This window comes from Camelus ferus, chromosome 13 (genome assembly GCF_009834535.1).
Source record: "Camelus ferus isolate YT-003-E chromosome 13, BCGSAC_Cfer_1.0, whole genome shotgun sequence".
In the NCBI taxonomy this organism is placed as follows: domain Eukaryota; kingdom Metazoa; phylum Chordata; class Mammalia; order Artiodactyla; family Camelidae; genus Camelus; species Camelus ferus.
In genome coordinates this window covers 45,916,557-45,934,604 of record NC_045708.1, presented here as the reverse complement: position 1 = coordinate 45,934,604, position 18,048 = coordinate 45,916,557, and the positions used below count along the sequence as shown (strand labels likewise).

At 45.6% G+C, this 18,048-nt stretch overlaps 1 protein-coding gene across 4 annotated transcripts in view; it reads left to right on the top strand.

Moving 5' to 3' along the window:
• Positions 1-18,048, top strand: part of KANK4 (KN motif and ankyrin repeat domains 4) — an 81,431-nt gene that overhangs the window by 10,052 nt on the left and 53,331 nt on the right. The gene's annotated exons all lie outside the window — the stretch shown is intronic.

Genomic DNA, 18,048 nt, shown 5'->3' with positions numbered 1-18,048 from the left:
GAGGGTCCAGGAGTAGGAGCAACTTGGCTCATCCCCCTGGCCTGTGAATGAGGGTGAGAAGGGATGGGAGGGTTGGTGGTGTGGGGAGCAGTGTTACAGGCGTTTTCCAGCAACCTCCAGAATAGAGCACCTCACTTTCAGGATTCTCTGAGAAAAGATACTCCCCTCTGCCTTGTCTGCCCTGGGCAGTGAGAATTGTTGTCGGCCCTCCTCTGTGCATCGGCCCTCCCTAGTGCATTTTCCTGCCAACCTCCGGGGAAGACTCATCCCCGCCGTCATCCATCACAACTGAAGTTATCCTTCCAAAGCGGAGCCTGACTGATGCTGAAAATCACTCACTCTCCCTCCGCTGGAGACCAGGAATAAAGAGTGGAAGTGAATGCTGGTTCCTGGGGCCCCGAACCCAAGCAGCAACCTGCCAGCTGCCTGCCTCACTCTAGGGGTAGGGAGGAAGTGGGTACAACTGGAGTCTTCCCAATTATCTGCTTTGGGGCTGGAACAGGAAAGGGCCAGCGTCAATTCCAGCCCAGAAGCGGGGCTTGGAGCCATGCAGTTCATTCATTATACCTCATGTTTGTTGACTGCCTGTAAGCTGTTACTGGGCTTTCTTCTCTTTCCCTCTTTCCTGCTTCCCTCCACCATTCCTTCCCTCCTTTCCTTCCTGCCATCATTAAATACTGACCAATCGCTTGCTCTGGGCCAGGTACTGAGCTAGGCAAGGAGCTTACAGTTCAACAGAGACAAAGAATCAGCTAAGACAGGACAGTTGGATGAGTGCTCTGATGGACATTCTTACAAGTGTGGGAACACAGAACTGAGCCAGGGTGCGGGGTGATATAGCCTGACTGGTGTGTGGAGAAGGGGAAGATGCTGGTAGGTAAAGCTGTCTTGAGGGTTGAGTAGGAGTTACCAGATGGAGAAGGAAGGAGTTGGAGTCTGAGTAGGGAGAGCAGAAGGAAGTCCAGAAGATGCAAAGCTGTATCTACAGAAAGCTCAAGATGATCACATCGTCACTGAGTTTTGGTTTTCTCTCCTGCAAAATGAGAACAGTACCAAAGTCATATCTGGCACACACATAAAAATCCTTCCTTCTGTTTTTTCAATTTATGATCTACTAGAAAGATTAGACCATGTGGAAATAATGGCAATGAGAGGCAGAATGTGCAAAGTGCTAGAGTCAGCGGAGATATAATGGCAGGGAAGCAGCTTTTTGGAGAGTGGGCAGTATTAATTGAGATTGATAGTTAGGATTAGAAGCAGTTGGTGCAATTTAAGCAGATCCTTGAAGGATGGGAAAGACTCTGGTAGAGAAGACAGAAGAGGGCATCTTAAGGGGTTGGTACAGTATGAGCAAAGGCTCAGGGGTGTTCAGGCACAGGGTGAGTTGTGGCTGTGTATGTGAGGGCTGCAGGAGTTGTGGTGAGGCTGGAAAGGTGGGCTGAGACCACTTTGATGCCTAACTAGAGGGCACACGGGTGACATTTGGTCTGCATGTGGGGTTTCTTGGACCTGCATAGTGTTAAAAAAGAAAAGAATTAAGTCAACATTAAAAGATTAGATTTTTCATAAATACACATTCCTGGCTTCTTCTGGAAAAAAAAATCACGTCAGAGAAGCTGTGATATGGCCTTGACTTCATCCTCACGTGGCAACACCTGGCCTGCAGGTGGGTGGTAGACATTTAGGGTGTCACTGCAGCCCATAGTCACAGGTTGTATCTCCCACTGGCCAATTAGCTTGAAATCTCCACCATTCAAATCACTCTCAAGTTAGTGCAATATTTCAGAAAGCTCCTAATAAAATGCTAATGCATTATAAGGGAGGAGAAAAGTAATTGTGAACTGTTAACTTTGTGGTTCCTTTATTAGCTTAGGGAATGAACTACTCCTTGGGTAAATTTTAATTGGGGAGTAGCAGTTAGGTGGGGAAAATGGGATGCTTGATGCGTGATGGCTTGGGACAGAAACTCTGGGAAGTGAAGGGTGGGAGTGGACACTTGGAAAGATGGAGATGGTGGGGAGTCATTGTCCCCACTCCTCTCGACCATGGCTTCTGCTGTCTTTGCTGCAGAAGGACACCAAAATCACTGTCCTTGGCAAATATTTCTTTCCTTGTAGGACATTTACTACCTTATTAACTTTTTTAGCTTAAAAAAATTGAACTCTTGAAGGACAAAGTGAAATCTGTGTGGTTTTTTAAATTGACAAGGAAACGAATGGAAAAGAGAAAAGTTATTCTATTTTTTGAATAATTTTTGGAGTGTATGTGTTTGTGTGCATGAGTGGGTAGTCTTTATAATTTGAAAGTCTCAATAAACCCTACTGGGAAAGTTTTTATTAAAAAATTACTTAAAATATTATACCAGTTAGTAGCAAACATTTAAAGTAATATAGAAACATATGAAGGAGAAAACTACATGAACTGTCAAGAATTGGTGGTTGGGCATATGAGAGTTTGGAGTGTATTGTTCTAGACTTGGCACCATACCTATATGAGATATATGTATATCCTTGCATAGATCTAGGTATATATTCACATATATGTCTGGATAGAAATTTTTTTAATAAAAACGAGTTTTCCCATGCTGTTCAGCCATGTTTTTCTCCTGATGCTCTATCTTGAACATTTCAGAGGTCGTTATATCACCTCTAAGCCTGTGTAAACAGAGTCTGCAATGGAAGAGACCGCTGGATAGAAAGAGCTTGTTTTGAATCCCCACTGTGCCCTTCCCAGCCTCAGTTCTCTCCTCTATAAAATGGGGATAATAATTCCTTCCTTCAAAGGTTAGAATGAGGGTTAAATAGAATGCAGATGTGCTCAGCATAGCTTATTAGATACAGGGTGATCAGAGCCCATTGCACCATTGAGAAAATATCTTTCATTCTTTGGATTCCTCATTCTCCACCCTTCACCCCGTTGGGAGAGGAATGGTGGGGGAGCGGGTGAGGGGTGAGGGTGAATCTGGGGTGAATTACAACTTTTCACAATGGAGTTTAAAATCCTCTTTTCAGTGCTGAGTAACATTAAAATCTCAAGCAGTTCATTAACAGATGCATTCCAGTTTTGTTTAGGGCATTTTTCTCTGGACTCCCTTTTATTTATTCAGCTGCAGGAAAATTCCTGAAGCCAGGTATTTGGATAGGAAGGTATGTCTGATAGGGAGGCTGTGACCTGTGCCTGCCCTTCGTGGGGGCACCCTCTTGCCAGTGGGTAAAGTCAGCCCTTCTTAGTACGAGGGGGATTCCTACCTTGTCTTTGCAAATGATCTCCCCTCCTGCTACCGATTTATCCTTTTTCACTTCTCTCCTTCCCCTTCCGGCTCTAGAAGACAATATTCGCTTTCATTCGTGTAACCCATCTTTCACAGAGACCTCTTACTCCCATTACCTTATTGAACTCTCTGACAAGGCAATAGATTTAGGTCAGTATGATGTGACAAATGAAGCTGCTGAGGCCCAGAGAAGCTGTGACATGACTCAAACTCACACAGCAAAAATTGGACAAATCTGGATTTCTTGGCTTGCAGGCCATGCTGGTTGTGCTGTATCATGTTGCCTCCTTCTCTAATTGTTGGCAGGAAGCTCCTGACAGGGAGGGCTGCCAGAGGGGCCCTTGTGCTAGCGAGGGGGGAAGACTTTTTGGAATGCATGAGGTTGTTGGGCTTAGTGTGCTGGGAGAGACTGGGGGGAGGAGGGGAAGGGGATGGGTTTGGAGGTCACCCCAAGGTCAGTGGAGGTGGCAGCCAGGAGCTGGGGGGGTTGAGAATGACCTGGTGCTGACTCTCCTTTGTTGTCACTGACAGGTTTGTGGGCTTTTCCAACACCGGGTCTCATTTTGAATGTTTGGCCCTTTATCTGCCTCACTCGGTAGCACACCGTATAATCCTCTTCCAGTACTCCACGGAGGACCCCGTGCCTAATTCAGGCCGCAGCCCCTTGGCCCGCTACTCGCACATCCAAGAAGTCAAAACTTATCAGTTCTGGTTCCCATCCTCTCAGACTCGCTGAGAGAGCGATTCAGAGAACCTCATTTGCTTTAACAAGCATACTGGCCGGATCCATTTCTTTAGCCCACGTTTAATATGAGAGTAGCCTCACAGACCAGCTCTTCCCAATAGAAATATAATACAAGTCACATTTAAAATGTTCTCGCAGCACGTTAAATAAAATTTAAAAAGGAAACAAGTGAAATTAATTTTAATACTATTTTTTAACCCAATATAGCAAAAGTATCATTATTCTAACATGTAATAAATACCCCCCAAAATTAATGGGCTATGTTACGTTTGTTTTTTCATGCTAAGTTTTCAAAACCCATGTGTATTTTATACTCACTCACAGCATATTTTAATTTGGACTAGCTACATTTCAAGGGCTCAGTAGCCGCATGCCGTTTGTGGCTATGGTCTTGGCCGGTGGAGTTATGAGGTTTCACTGTTAAACCGAGATTTATTTGGGGATGACTAAGGGGCTTCTGGGCACCTTTGGGATCAGGGTGTCTTTGGGTGGCATGGCCAACCAGCTGACCTCAGGTACAGCACATCCTGGCAACTTGCCCCGTCCTCACCTTTGTGCCTGTTGCCGTGAGTGATGTGATGTTGAAAATATCCCCCTCACCCCTTATGCCAGCACCCATGCTATTTGCACCTTCCTGTCTCCCCTCTTAACACCTTTAGCTTTTGTAAATCCCAATCCTAGATTAAACTTTACTGTCCTCTTCCTCTGATCCCTCCTCGGTACTGCTGGATTTATTTTAAATCCATGCCCTTTGACCTCAGTTGCTACTTGTCACCCTCACATTTGTCTCAGTTTGTCCCCTATCTCCTCACTGACTGCTCATCTGCTCCCTCGCTGACCTCATCTGCTCCCTCAAGCTCCCAAATCCATTTGTCTGTCCTTGCTCTCAACACTCGCCCTATTCCTGTGTTACTGGGAAGGTGGCGTTGAGGTGGCTTGACTCTGCTCCCCACCTCACCATTTCTCCTCATCCGGGCTCTCCTCTCCCCGGCTAGAGCCCAGCCTTAAACACCGTCCCTTCCCACCTCCAGAAACACCCTCCTTCAAACTGGCCACGGACTCTGATGCCAGAGCTCAGTTCTACTGAGATTGTAAGTTGATTAACTTCTCTGTGCCTGAGTTCTTCGATGCAAAATATGACTAATAAAATGACCAGCTCTGATGGCGGTGGTGAAGATCAAATTCAGTTTTGCCGTGTGTTGTAGCACAGAGCCTGGAGTAAATGTCCGCTCTCATGTCACCTTCTCTTTCCTGCCCCCTCACCCCACTATCCATTCCTCTGCCCTGACTTCTCCCCTCGGCCTGCAGACATGCTGGCCACCTTCTCCCTCCCTTGAGCCACTGCCCATCTCTGCCCCAAAATCCACTGAAGTAGCCAAGAGTAGCCCCACCTGCTGCTTCTACCATCTTGTCAACCCTGGGCACCTCCCCCGGTCTACTGACACTGAGCCTCACTGGGTTTCTTAGGACTCACCCGCTTTGGCTTTCTGGTCTGGGAGCCACCCTGGTACTTCTTCCTCACCCACTCCCGGTGTGACTTGCCCACACTCCTCTTCTGCTCGCTCCTGCTCCTCACCCCACCCCGACCCCTGCAGTGACCACGCCAACGTGGATGACCCTGCATGCTCGTCTTCAGCCTTCTCCTCTGTCCCAGGTCTGCTGGGCCAGCCTTGCAGGATGAACCCCCCTCTGTGTGTGAACCCCTGGGCAGACACGCTCGTGCCCAAGGACAAATGGTCCAGCCTCCTACTCCCAAATCTCCTTTCCCAGCTGGCTTCCCTAACTCGGCTGTTGCTCCCACCAGTCTCGGGTTACCCAGATTTGAAACCTTGCAGGTTTTGACACCTCCCTCTCCTCCCTGATCCAGTGCCTGAACTGAAAATAAGTATTCAGCAACCAAAGGATGGATGATCAATGAATCCCATTGGTTGCCAAGTCCTGCTCCTTTCTTACTTTCTGTCTAAGTCATCAACTTTCAATTCCCACTGTAAGCCCTGTAATAAGCATTTGCTCTACTTCATCCCAATGAATCTGTGCAACCCTGTAAAGAGGAAATTGTGATTTTCCTATTTTACCTGTGTGGACACTGGGGCTGGTGGAGTTTAGGGAATTTGCTGAATAAACACTGGTAGGTTGCAGAGCTGGGATTCAAACTCCAGCCCACCTGATGCCAAAGCCCACACTCCTAAGCGTCATGCTCTCCTGCCTCTAGCAGTCCTAGGTCCAGGCTATGCTCTTTTCAGAATTGAATAAGTATTGCGTATGTACATGAACACATCTTTCTGTGCCGATGTTGTTGGAGTGTTAGTGTTCTATTTACCCAGCTGTTACCCAGACTCATTGCTGGTTTATTTCAAAGTCTGTGCCTTGACCCTTAGTGTTAGTACTTGAAAGCCTTGACTGAGCCCAGGTCCCCACTAGGAAATGCCAGAGCCTACAAGTAGGGATGTGAACACATCTTCAGAGAGGGCGTATGTATCCCTTTCTTGGGTCTCAGTTAATTGCAGGAGGCTGTCCCGCTCTTTGCTCTGTGGATCTGATTCAGGCTCTGTTTACCCGGTGCCTACTGTGTGCTCAGCACGTGATAGATGCTGTGGGCAAAGCGGAGAGAGCGCCGGAGGCACTGCCCCAGCCGTCAAGGAGCTGACAAAACTATTCCGGAAGACAAGCCAACAGTCAGGAAACTGCCGGCAGGATAAGACGTTATGTAATTATGCCTGCAGTCTCAGATTATATACATTTGTGATGGTTCAATAAAGGAGAAGAAAAGCTGCTGCTCTCTTAAAAGTAAAAAAAAAAAAAAAAAAAAAAAAAAAAAAAAAAAACCACAAAACATAAAAGGAGCAGTTAGTGAAAAGCATTAAGTCTGGCCAGACTTCTCATCAGATTTGCTACTCTGTCTTCCCTCTCGAAATCATTTGTTCATTCTGTAAATATTTACTGTCTACTAATGGGCCAGGCTCTGGGGACACACACAGCCTCGTTGCAGCCAGAGCCATATCCAAAAGCCAGCCTTCATCGGGTTCCTCCACTGCTGAAGAACCTTTGCAGGTTCCCTACTTTCTACAGAATAAAAAGAGCTGACCTCCAGTCCCGACCCTCCCCATTCTGGGCCCCCCACCCCGCACACTAGGCCTGGGGCACGGGTCATCTCTCAGGCCCACCCCCCGCCATACACGTTTTCATCTCAGGGCTAGAGGGCTGCTTTCCCAGCCTGCCTGGCGAACTTCTATTCATCCTGCAGTGCTCAGCTCAGATACCACACTGTGATGCTTTCGTGGTCCTCCGTAGTGCCTTTGCTCAACCCTATAATACCGTGTGTCCTGGTTTAGGTCTCCACCTCCTGTTTTGAACCATGAGTTCCTTAAAGGGCCGTTATTCCCTGTCTTATTCATCCATGAATCCACAGAACCTAGACATGGGCCTGAACATTCGTTTCTGATGAGAGAATACCATCCGTAAAGGCTGATCTTTGAACAGGAAGGCTCCCTTTCCTTCTCTCAAGCCGCTGGGCTGTTCAACTCCATGCCTCATGGCCTGCGAAGGTGACTGGATGGTTGAGAAAGCATCACTGTTTCCTATCTCTGCACAGTAGTGGGGACACCCCACCACAAGAGCCCCGCTCTAGCCCTGGAGGGGGACTTTCAAAAGCAGCGGCCGCCGACACCCACCCAGCAGAGGGCTGCGGTGAAGGAGGCGTGTGTGTTGGGCTTGGCAGACAGGGGGCTTTGTGCACAAGTGGGTAAGTATGTCGGGCAGGCTCCGGGCTGCACACACCCGCTGAGGGGCTGGGCCCCCAACGCCTCCTGCCCTGGGAAGAAAAGGAGGCATTGTGTGCGCTGGCTGCGCTCCAAGGGAAATATTCCTGTTGTTCTTCTATTTTGAACAGCTCCCCCTTTAATGTAGAAAAGTCCAGAAGGGAAAATCTCTCTCCTACTGCAACACATCCTACCCACCAATTCCAAATCAGTTGCTGCCTTCAAAATATTAACTAATCTATGAGTCCATCAATTTATTCATGTAACTGCTCTTCAAGGAGCTCTGCTCTGGGTCAACATGGTACTGGGCACAGGGGAGACAGCCCTCATCTCTTTGAGGCTCTATTCCTGACTGCCCAGTGTCCAAATCCTCTTGGAGCCTGGCCCCGCTCCTCCTCTTGGGCCTCATGCTCCTCTGTGGCTCAGTGTTCCTGCCTCGAGGCGTCCGTCTGACCCCACCTGTCCTCTATGACCTAGTCCTGTATTGTGTCACTTTGCAGAGCCACCACCCTCGTCTCCCCTTGACCCAGGCCTTGCATACAGAACCATGTCTCAGACTGGGCGGTTAGACACTTAGGCAGGAAGACCTGATTTCAACCCTAGCTCTGCCTTTCACTGTCTTTGTGACTTGGACCAAGTTACTAAAGCTCTCAGAGCTTCGGCTTCCTAATCTGCAAAACAGAACAAATGACACCTGACCTCTCACACAGAGCCACTGAGTGGAGGAAATGGGACCGTGCTCGCTGGTGCAGGCCTGTGGTACCACACGGCAGCCCTCAGTTAATCATAACCAAACAATGAGCAACTATGAGCCCTTACTAGTCTCGTCCGTCCCCTCAGAAGCCACAGAACCTCGGCTTCTGTGTGAGTGTTTCCTACACACCAAGTGCTGTGTTAAGTCCAGGCATGTCGCCGTCAGAACAGCCTTGAAAGCACATAGTACTTCCTCATGCCCTTTCATAGCTGAGGAAACTGGCTCAGAGGTAGAGTGACGTGGCCAAGGTCACGCAGCTTGCAAGTAGCGGAGCTAGGAATTGTGCCCCAGTCTGTTGGACGCCTCTCCATCCCTTCCCAACCAGGCAGACACCCCTCAAAGGCCCGGCTTCCTGGTGCTGGGACCGCAGCATCAGCAAGCAGCTCTGAGAGCTTGTTGGAAATGCAGATTCTCAGGCCCCACCCCACACCTACTGAATCAGCACCTGCATTTTGATAAGATCTTCGGGTGATGTATGTGTATGACACAGTTTGAGAAGCACTGACTGTCACTTACCAAGTGTTTTTTAAAGTAAGTTAGAGCGGGACTTCTCAATCCATAGGCTGCATACAAATCACCTGGAGTGCTTGTTAAGACACATTCCAGAGATTCTGATTTTGTCTCCATTGCTTGTTCTGTTCTCTACTGCCTTCACCTCATGGGTTCCCCACAGTAAGTATAGCGGATATGAGTGGGATCCAGGCAAACTTCTGGCGCAAGTCTTGGCCCAAGGCTGCTCATGGTTTACATCTCTGGAGCCATTAAGGGAAACCTGGGCTGGACCTGGGTCCTACACTGAGTCATCGGCAGCAGCATCCCTCTGCTTCGGGGGAAACTGCCCTGCTGGCGGGGTGGTACCTCTCTCTCCTGCATTACATGGGGAAGGAGCCCTAGATCCTGTACCAGGGACTCCAACCACCCCTCCCTCCACTCCCCCGCACCCTCCACCACCAACCGCCGTGAACAACAAAGAAAGGAAATTAATTTGTAACCTGAAACCCTGAAAATACATCTTTCTAATGGAAACTCTGACAGAGCGATAGATCTGCAAAGAGCATTTGCTCTGAAATTGATATCTGTGTAACTTGACTGCAGCTATCTGGTTAAATAGCAGTTAAACACCTCAAGACTCCTTGGAACTTTCAAAGATTATTTGAAAAGTAATTGTGTTGTATTGATTAAATAATTTTAAGTTAATTAGAAAGTCACTGCATTTCTTAGTCTTTTGCAAATAAATTTATCTTATTTATAGACCTATTGCCTGTTCTCAAAATGTTGTTTATATGTTAATAATCATCTGCTATTTAATGAGCATGGCTGGCGATGGAATTTAACACTAGACTCGTTCCTTTGCTAAATCCTTCTATCTGGTTCCTTTTCTTTCTATTTAGATGCCACTGGCAACTTGCTTCACAGAGAGCTGCAGAACTAGAACCTGAAAGGCAGAGAACACTGTGGTTAAGAGCTTGGTCTCCAGAGTGAGACATACCTCAATTTGAGTTCCAACCCAGCAGCTTGCTTTGCTCTCTGAGCCTATCATCAGTGAAATGGGTATAATAGCACCTACCTAATATGGCCATCGTGAGATTAAATGTTATCACTGTGTAATATTGGACCATGTCTGGCTAACAGTATTATCTTTATAGTAATATGAGTATTCACTATTATGATGACAATGATGCCTCAGTCTTATAATCTGTAAAATGGGTGTGACAGGGAATATAAATGGAAACACATGAGTATTCAAAACTCCTTTGCCTAGAGAACCTTTGAGTAGTTCCCTTCTAAGAACATTTCTGGCATGACTTGCTTGGACATTGCCCCTCCATTGATGCCGACTGGGGTCATCCAGTGATGAGCAAGCACTGGACAAATGGAGCCAATATTGGGTCTGTGATGAGAATAGAGAGAGATGGCAGAGGATGGGTGAGTATATGCCAGGGTGAGGGAGGTGAGTGAGTGAAGAGCCAGGAGGAAGTTTGCATAAGAGATGTCAGGGAACAGAGCACACTGCTTCTGGAGCAGTTGCTTGGCTGGAAATAGATACTGAGACTAGCAGGGATAGGAAAGAAAAATATTAAGACTTTTGCTTTGTGCTAAGAATGCACTTCCCCTTTCGCGTTTTCTCTAGAGACTGCAGTGAAGCTTTGGATTGCCTCCAACTCATTTTTTCCTGCTTAACTGCTGTTTCTTTGAACACAACCCTGAGCTGAGGCCGGGCCGTGAGGTGGCCATCTTCACCTCATTTACAGGGGAGTCATGATAGTACCCTCCCAGGGCTGAGTGAGGATGGGTAGAGGACTCAGTGCAGAATAAGTGCTTAATTGATGTTGGCAACTATTCCCATTGCTGGGCATCATACGTTGCCTGTAGCTAGAGGTCACGAGTAGGAGTGTGAGTAGTTTGCTGGCTCTCTCTAACCAACATCAGGCCATTATCCCACGTTTAAACTGGGGACGGCAGCCACATTGTTTGTTTTCAAAGAAACCATAAACTTGGTGTCCTCCAGTGCCACACTGCAGACCAGGGCCATCACCATAGGGCTTATAAAGGAAAGTAGGGGTCTAGGGAGCCGAATCTGACCTTGGCCTTGCTATGGTATGGGCAACTCATTGAGCCAGCGTTTCCCCATTAGTAAGTGAAGATAAGGTCCAAGGCCCTGTGTTATGTTTCTCTGCTCCCAGCAGTAGATAATCAGCAGAGCTGATTAAACATGTGCCTCCTGCAAGGCCTTGGGCTGGTGCCCTAAAGGATACCCAGAAGCATGAAACAGGGGCCTCAACTTGAAAAAAGCCCTGTAATCTGACTGGGAGAAAAGATGTGAGCATCTTTTTAATCTTTTTTTTTTTATTCGAGTTACCTAATAAAAGTCTGCCTGTCCTGTGCTCCCAGCCATTCTGTGACAAACATGTAAATTTGGAAAACACCTTTTCTTAGGGACTTTACCCACATTAAAACAAAACCAAACCCAAACCAGAACCGTATATGACCTTCCTTTGTATTGCCATGTGGGACACTGGCAACACACCCTATCTCCTTCAAGAAAAAGTTGGGGTTGATAGAAGTTTCTGGAGCCCGTCTTCTCTCACTGCCTCCCTCTGGTTTGTCTCTGATGATGCCCACCCACCCTGCCTTCAGTCACAAGCTACTGAGGCCGAGTCCGTGTCATCTTTGTCTGGCCCGCATCATATATGCTAGCTCCTCTTCAGTCTGTACTTGCTGAAGGGCCAAGCGAGGCCTGGTGAAATAATAATAGAAAGGTCTAACTTGTCTAAAAAATCTGGAAACATCCCTGACTCTACCCAGGTGTCTGGAGATGACTTATCAGGTTCAGTTTGGTTTAACTGACTTCCCTGTGCCAAGAAAAATCTTCCTCCCAACCCAGAAGGCAGATACCACAGCCCACGCAAGCCTTTAAGTGTCTGCACCTGCAGCTGTGTTCATGCCTGTGAAGGCTTCCGCTGGACTCTGACCAGGACCATGATGCTGTGAGCGGGGGCTGCCCGAAGAGGGTGGGTGCAGGGGTGCCCCACTGCAGAGGGTGTGTATATGTTTACCCTTAAGATGCTTTCATTGAAGTGACCCAGGAGGGAGGAGGTGAGGCTGAATTCCTTAGTTTACTCCAAGTTGTGCTTCCCAAGCTTTGGGGACGGTGGCCCAATTCAGCCAAGCAAAAGACCTCGTGGCCCCCTGAGCCCGCTGATTCCCACATTTCAGTGGGAAAGAATTTGGTAATAAAGGATAAAGGGGAGGAGAAAAATCAAAATGGTCATGCAGCAAATCATCAAGACAAAACAATCAACAGAAACTCGGAAAAGTAATTCTCCAAGTAAAGTAAATTAATGGACTAGAGCAATTAAAATCCAAGCCAATGCTGATGCTGCACTGTAGCAGTTAAGGGTCACAGTTGCAAGCAACAGAACTGATTCTAGCAAGCTACATAAAAGAGGAATTTATAAAATGATGTCAAGTCCTTCTACCACCCTCCTCAGAATCACTTGCCTGCAGCCCTTCCTTTTCCAGAGCACTTTCTTCCCATCGGGTCTGGCCTGGGTGCCTCTGCCTGCTGAGTGCGGGTCCCATGACTGAGTCCTAGCCGTAAAGGAGGCTGGCACTCGAAATTCTGTTTTCACCCTTGGGGAGGTGGGACTCCTAAGGAAGGAAATAAGCCAGACATAGAAAGGGTGTTCACGTGGTGCTGGGTAGCCCAAAAAGCACGACAAATGTCTTTTGCCATAATAGCAAAGCACTCTTCCTGAGAATTGTGGGAATTCCAGCTCTTCGCTTGTGTGCATACACCCTAGTTTTGCAGTGTTGTTTACTGATGGATGGAGGTCCCACTTTATTGTAGAACAGAGAATTAATATTCTCAGTAAATGCTTGTATGAGCTAACTTTTAAATGAATGTCCATGTTTATTAACTCTGAATAACTTATTATGTTTCTAGCTCCTTATCCAAATAAAATCCCATGTATGAGGTTTCTTTTTGGGGTGATGAGAATGTTCTAAAATTTGATTGTGGACTTTTCAGTAAGTGGTTCTGGGAAAACTGAATACTCATGTACAAAAGAACAAAGCTGACCTTTATCTTAAACCAAATAAAAAAATGACCTCAAAATGGCTCAAACTCCTAAACTTAAGCGCTAAAGATATAAACGCTTAGAAGAAAATATTGAGGAAAATCTTGATAACCCTGAATTTGCCAATGATTTCATATCTGATACCAAAGCACAGGCAGTAAAAGAAAATATAGATCAGTTGGGCTTCAACAAAATTAATAACCTTTGTCCATCAAAGGACGCTATCAGGAAAGCAAAAAGACATCCTACAGAATGGGAGAAAATACTTGCAAATCACATATCTGATACTGGGTTATTATGCAGAATATATAAAGAACTCTCACAACTCAACAACAACAAACACTAACAAACTATTCAAAAATGGACAAAGGACTAGAAAAATGGACAAAGGACTTGAATAGACATTTCTCCAAAGAAGATAAATAAATGGTCACTAAGCACATGAAAAGATGCTCAACAATCATTGGTCATTAGGGAAATACAAATCAAAACCACAATGAGGTATCACTACACACTTACTACACTTACTAGGAAGCCCATAATGATTTTTTTAAAAGGAAAAAAAATGTTGGTGAAGATATGGGAAAACTGGAACCCTCACGTGTTGCTGGTGGGAATGTAAAATGGTGCAGCTGCTTTGGAAATAGTTTAGCAGTTCCTCAAAAAGTTAAACATAGAATTACCATATAACCCAGCAATTTCACTCCTAGGCATATATCCAAAGTAAATAAAAGTAGGAACTTAAACAGATACTTGTACACCAGTGTTCACAGCAGCATTATTCACAATAGCCAAAAGATGGAAGCAACCCAAATGTCAATTGACAGATGAATGGATTAACAAAATGTGCTACATATGTATAATGGAGTATTATTCAACCATAAAAAGAAATGAAATTTTGATAAATGCTGTAACTTGGATGCTCCTTGAAAACATGCTAAGTGAAATAAGCCAGACACAGAAAGATAAATATTGTATAATTTCACAGAAGGTACCTAGAATAGGCAAGTTTATAGAGACAAAGTAGAAGAGATGTCACCAGTCTGGGGAGCAAGAAGGAATGGGGAGTTATTGTTTAATGGGTTACACAGTTTATGTTGGAGAAGATGAAAAAGTTTTGAATATATATAGTAGTGATGGTTACACAGCATTGTGAAAGCCACTGAATTCTACACTTATAAATGGTTAAAATGGTCAATTTTATTTTATGCATATTTTACCACAATTTTAAAAGTTTAGGTTGTGGCAATGTTTGCACAAGTCTGAATATACTAGAACTATTGAATCATATAATTTATATGCGTAAGTTGTATGATATGTAGATTATATCTAAATAAAACTGTTAAAAATCCTTTTCAGCTGTCTGTCTCCAAGATCCATCCATTAATCTGTTTATTTATTCATTAGTTCAACACTTTTTGTTGCATTCCTACCATGCCAACTGTTAGGAATAGAATGATAAATAAAATAAGTACAATCTCTGCCCTTTCCTTGCTTAAAATGCTGTGGGTTTTAAAAAGCAATCATAGCTAACTGAGTGTTCATGACATACGAGCATTGGCACAGGCACTTAATGCACCTTATCTCATACAGTTCTCACAGCCATGTACTGAGCTGGACTCTTCCTGAATAAGGTAATTTGCTCAAGGTCACACAGCCAGGATTTGACCCTGGTCTAGCTTACCTCGAAGTCCTTGCTCTTAACCATTCATCATCATATGTGGCAGCAGGGTTCCAGCCACCTGGATTAGGGTATTCCCTGGAGAGCTGCCCAGAGGCCCGTCTGTCAGGCTGGCTGATCTGGTAGCAACCTGAGGTGGAATGACCTCTCAGGAGAGTGGGTTTGGAAAAATAAGGCCTAAGTGCATGGAATCTTGAACAGCCATTTGAAGTAATCATTATGAAGCAGGTATAACCATTTTCTAAATGTTATGTGATAGAATTTTTAATACAAAACTGAATTCATAATTGCATTTTATCATTATATTACTAGCTAATATATTTATTATTTATTGAACACAGACTGTATACCAGCCTCTGTTCTAAGTTGCTGACAGGTATTGTCATCTTATTTCATCCTCCTGACAGATCCATGGTGTGTAGGGTGTATTACTGTTCCTGTTTTACAAGTGAGGCAGCTAAAGCACAGAGAGGTTAAGTGACTTGTCCAAGGTTGCACAGTCACTGGCAGAGCTGGGATTCTAGCTGTGGCTTCTTGACTTGGAGCCCAGACTCTTAACCACCATAGAACTGGCTCTTCAGTTATTTTAAAATATGCAAAATAGGTGGACATGAAACGAGTTGTATCAAGATAGTAGGATTATGGTGATTCCCATCCATTCATCCCAAATAATTTATTTTTTATTTTCCAAGGACACATCATAATAGTGATGATTTTTTTAGACCAAGAAAGGGAATCACACGTCACTGGGACCTTTTTCATCGTCTTATTTCGCTGCTTTATTTTGTTGTATTTGACTTTGAAGTTGCCTGTGCGAGTGCACAAACTAAGGCAGCGCCGTTGCACACCCAGGCCGTGTGCCGGGAGAGGCCCGTCCTGTGTTGGATGAGTGCCCCTCTGTTGGCTGCAGCTGCCCTGACTCTGCTGCAATCTTCTGGGGAGGGTGTGTCCCCTTTTCATCACAGTCTTAGCAACACAGGATTTTTCTTTTAAAAATTTTGTTTTTTTCTAACTTGTAAGAGAGTCTGTGTTATGGTTAAGAGCAGCACATTCACTGGATTCAAATCTTGGTGCTGTTGGTCTCAGTGCCTGGGCAACTGCTCTGAGCCTCAACTTAGTCTTCAGATAATGGAATTAACAATACTAATTTATGGGGTTATTGTGGGAATTGAATTGGCTGGTTTTGGAATGGACCTAGAATGCCTGGCACAGTGTAGGGTAGGCATTTCGATGTGTCTCTAGCATCTTTGATTATTAATTCATGCGGTTAAACATTTTTCAAATGTTAACCATCGGTATTTCTTTTCTGAATTACCTGCTCATGCTCCTTCCTCATTTGTCTTGATTCTGCAGTGTGTTTGAGCCAAGGACTAAGGCATCCTGGAAGGTCTAATTGAAGTGAGGTCTTTTCCCTCTTGGCCCCGATGCCTTTCTTTTTCTCCAAGGAGCATTTTTCACCAGTTAGTGCAGCCTCTTCTCTCCTTGCAATTGGCCCTGTTTCCTCCCTGAGAAGCTTTGATTGCCTTACAGAGTCAATCTTTCGAATAGCTCATTCCCACTGGACTGCTACACCCCCAGATCTCCCACGCATGATTTCTCTCTCTGTCCATTTAAGTTGTGTCCCACGAGAGTGGCCCTGGCCTGCTCTGAGAGGCTCTGTTTCAGCAGCACGTGTACCTACACAGCATGTTCCTCCCCAGCCTTGCGTGATTGCATAGACTGCCAAATAGCCGACCTTCCCGAGCAAAGGGCAAAAGCCTAAGGGACCGCTTAGATAAAAGGCACATTCTTAAGATAATTCCACCTTTTTTCCCTCTTGCCTAACACCATCTTGCGTGACTTAAACAGTCCACTTTTGTCCTATCATGGGACAGAAGGGATCTGGGCCACAAAAGTTGGAGGTTTCTAAATTGTAAAAGGAGTCAAACTTCTCCTCAGCCAAATGATTCCTGCCAGAAAAGTTCTGGTGGATAAATGTGTTTGATCCAGGGGAATTTTCTGGGTGGTTTGATGGTAACATGGGATTGGCTGCTATTCTTAAGACATAAGCCTGAGTGAGGTGTAGGGGTGGGGACATGCCAGTATCCCAACATGGCAAGGGCTAGAGGCCATTGAGAGGTTCCTCCAAAAAGAAGCTCAGATTCCCCTAGAGAAAGTTATTGATGTTTTCCATCAAGACCTTCCCTAAATGTGAGGTCACCTTCTGCCTGGACGGCACCAGCATGGAAGCGTACATCCTGGATTTTGCATGTCCCCTGCATTCACCTGCATGCCCAATTCAGGCTGTGTGGTTTAGAGGAAAGGGTATTAGACTGGGCGACAGAACAGCTGGGTTTGAGTTGAGGCTTTGCTTTTTCTTAGCTTTGTAACCTTGGAAACCAACTTTGTTTTCTCATCTGGAGGATGGAGGGTAACATTCCCAGTTCTGCTCACCTCCCTGCTTGACCATGGAGATTAATCAGTGTACTGGGTAACTGTGAAAGACAAAAAAGACAGAAGGATCTCTCCTCCTCTTAGAGACATAGGCAGTCAGCACAGTGCCTGAACCAGCATCTCATGTGGAACCCGGAGAACTAAAAGTGCTACCTATCTCCAGAAAGAGGTCTGAAGAGGAGGGGAAACTGTTAGGGGTGTGTGTGTGTGTGTGTGTGTGTGTGTGTGTGTGTGTGTGTTGTGCATAAGTTCAGTTTCACAAACTTTAAGGAACATCTAGCCCATGATGCTGGTTGAGGAGACAGACACAGAGGCAGCAATTAGAATTCAGGAGCAGTGGAAGCAGGAAGGCTGGCCACTCACTCGGAGGGGATCCTGGGTGGAGCCTGGGGGACAGGCGGGAACTGGCCAGTGTTCCAGGAAGAATGTTGGGTGTTCAAGAAAGGTTCAGCTCTGCAAATAAGCCTCTCACCATTTTGTCTTGGATAAGGAAGAATTTATCCTGGGAGAGGAAAAGAGAAGGCTTACTTTCCTTATGTAGATAAACCAGAGAGGAAGAGTGAATAGCTGTAAAATCATGGAACTGATGAAATGGGGAGCTTTTTTTTCACTCGGCTTCCTGGTGAAATGAATTATGCCTCTAGCCATTCTCTAGCCAGTTAGGAGGGGATGGCTGAGGATCATTCAAAGTCTATCAGAGAGGCAGTTTGCTCCTGAGGATATTTTTTCACATAACCTCAGAGTTCCAGGTATATTTCTGTTTTTGTTTTTTTTTTTTATTCTGATAGTTCGGTCTGTATACTAGTTAAATACTTTTAGCAGTTGA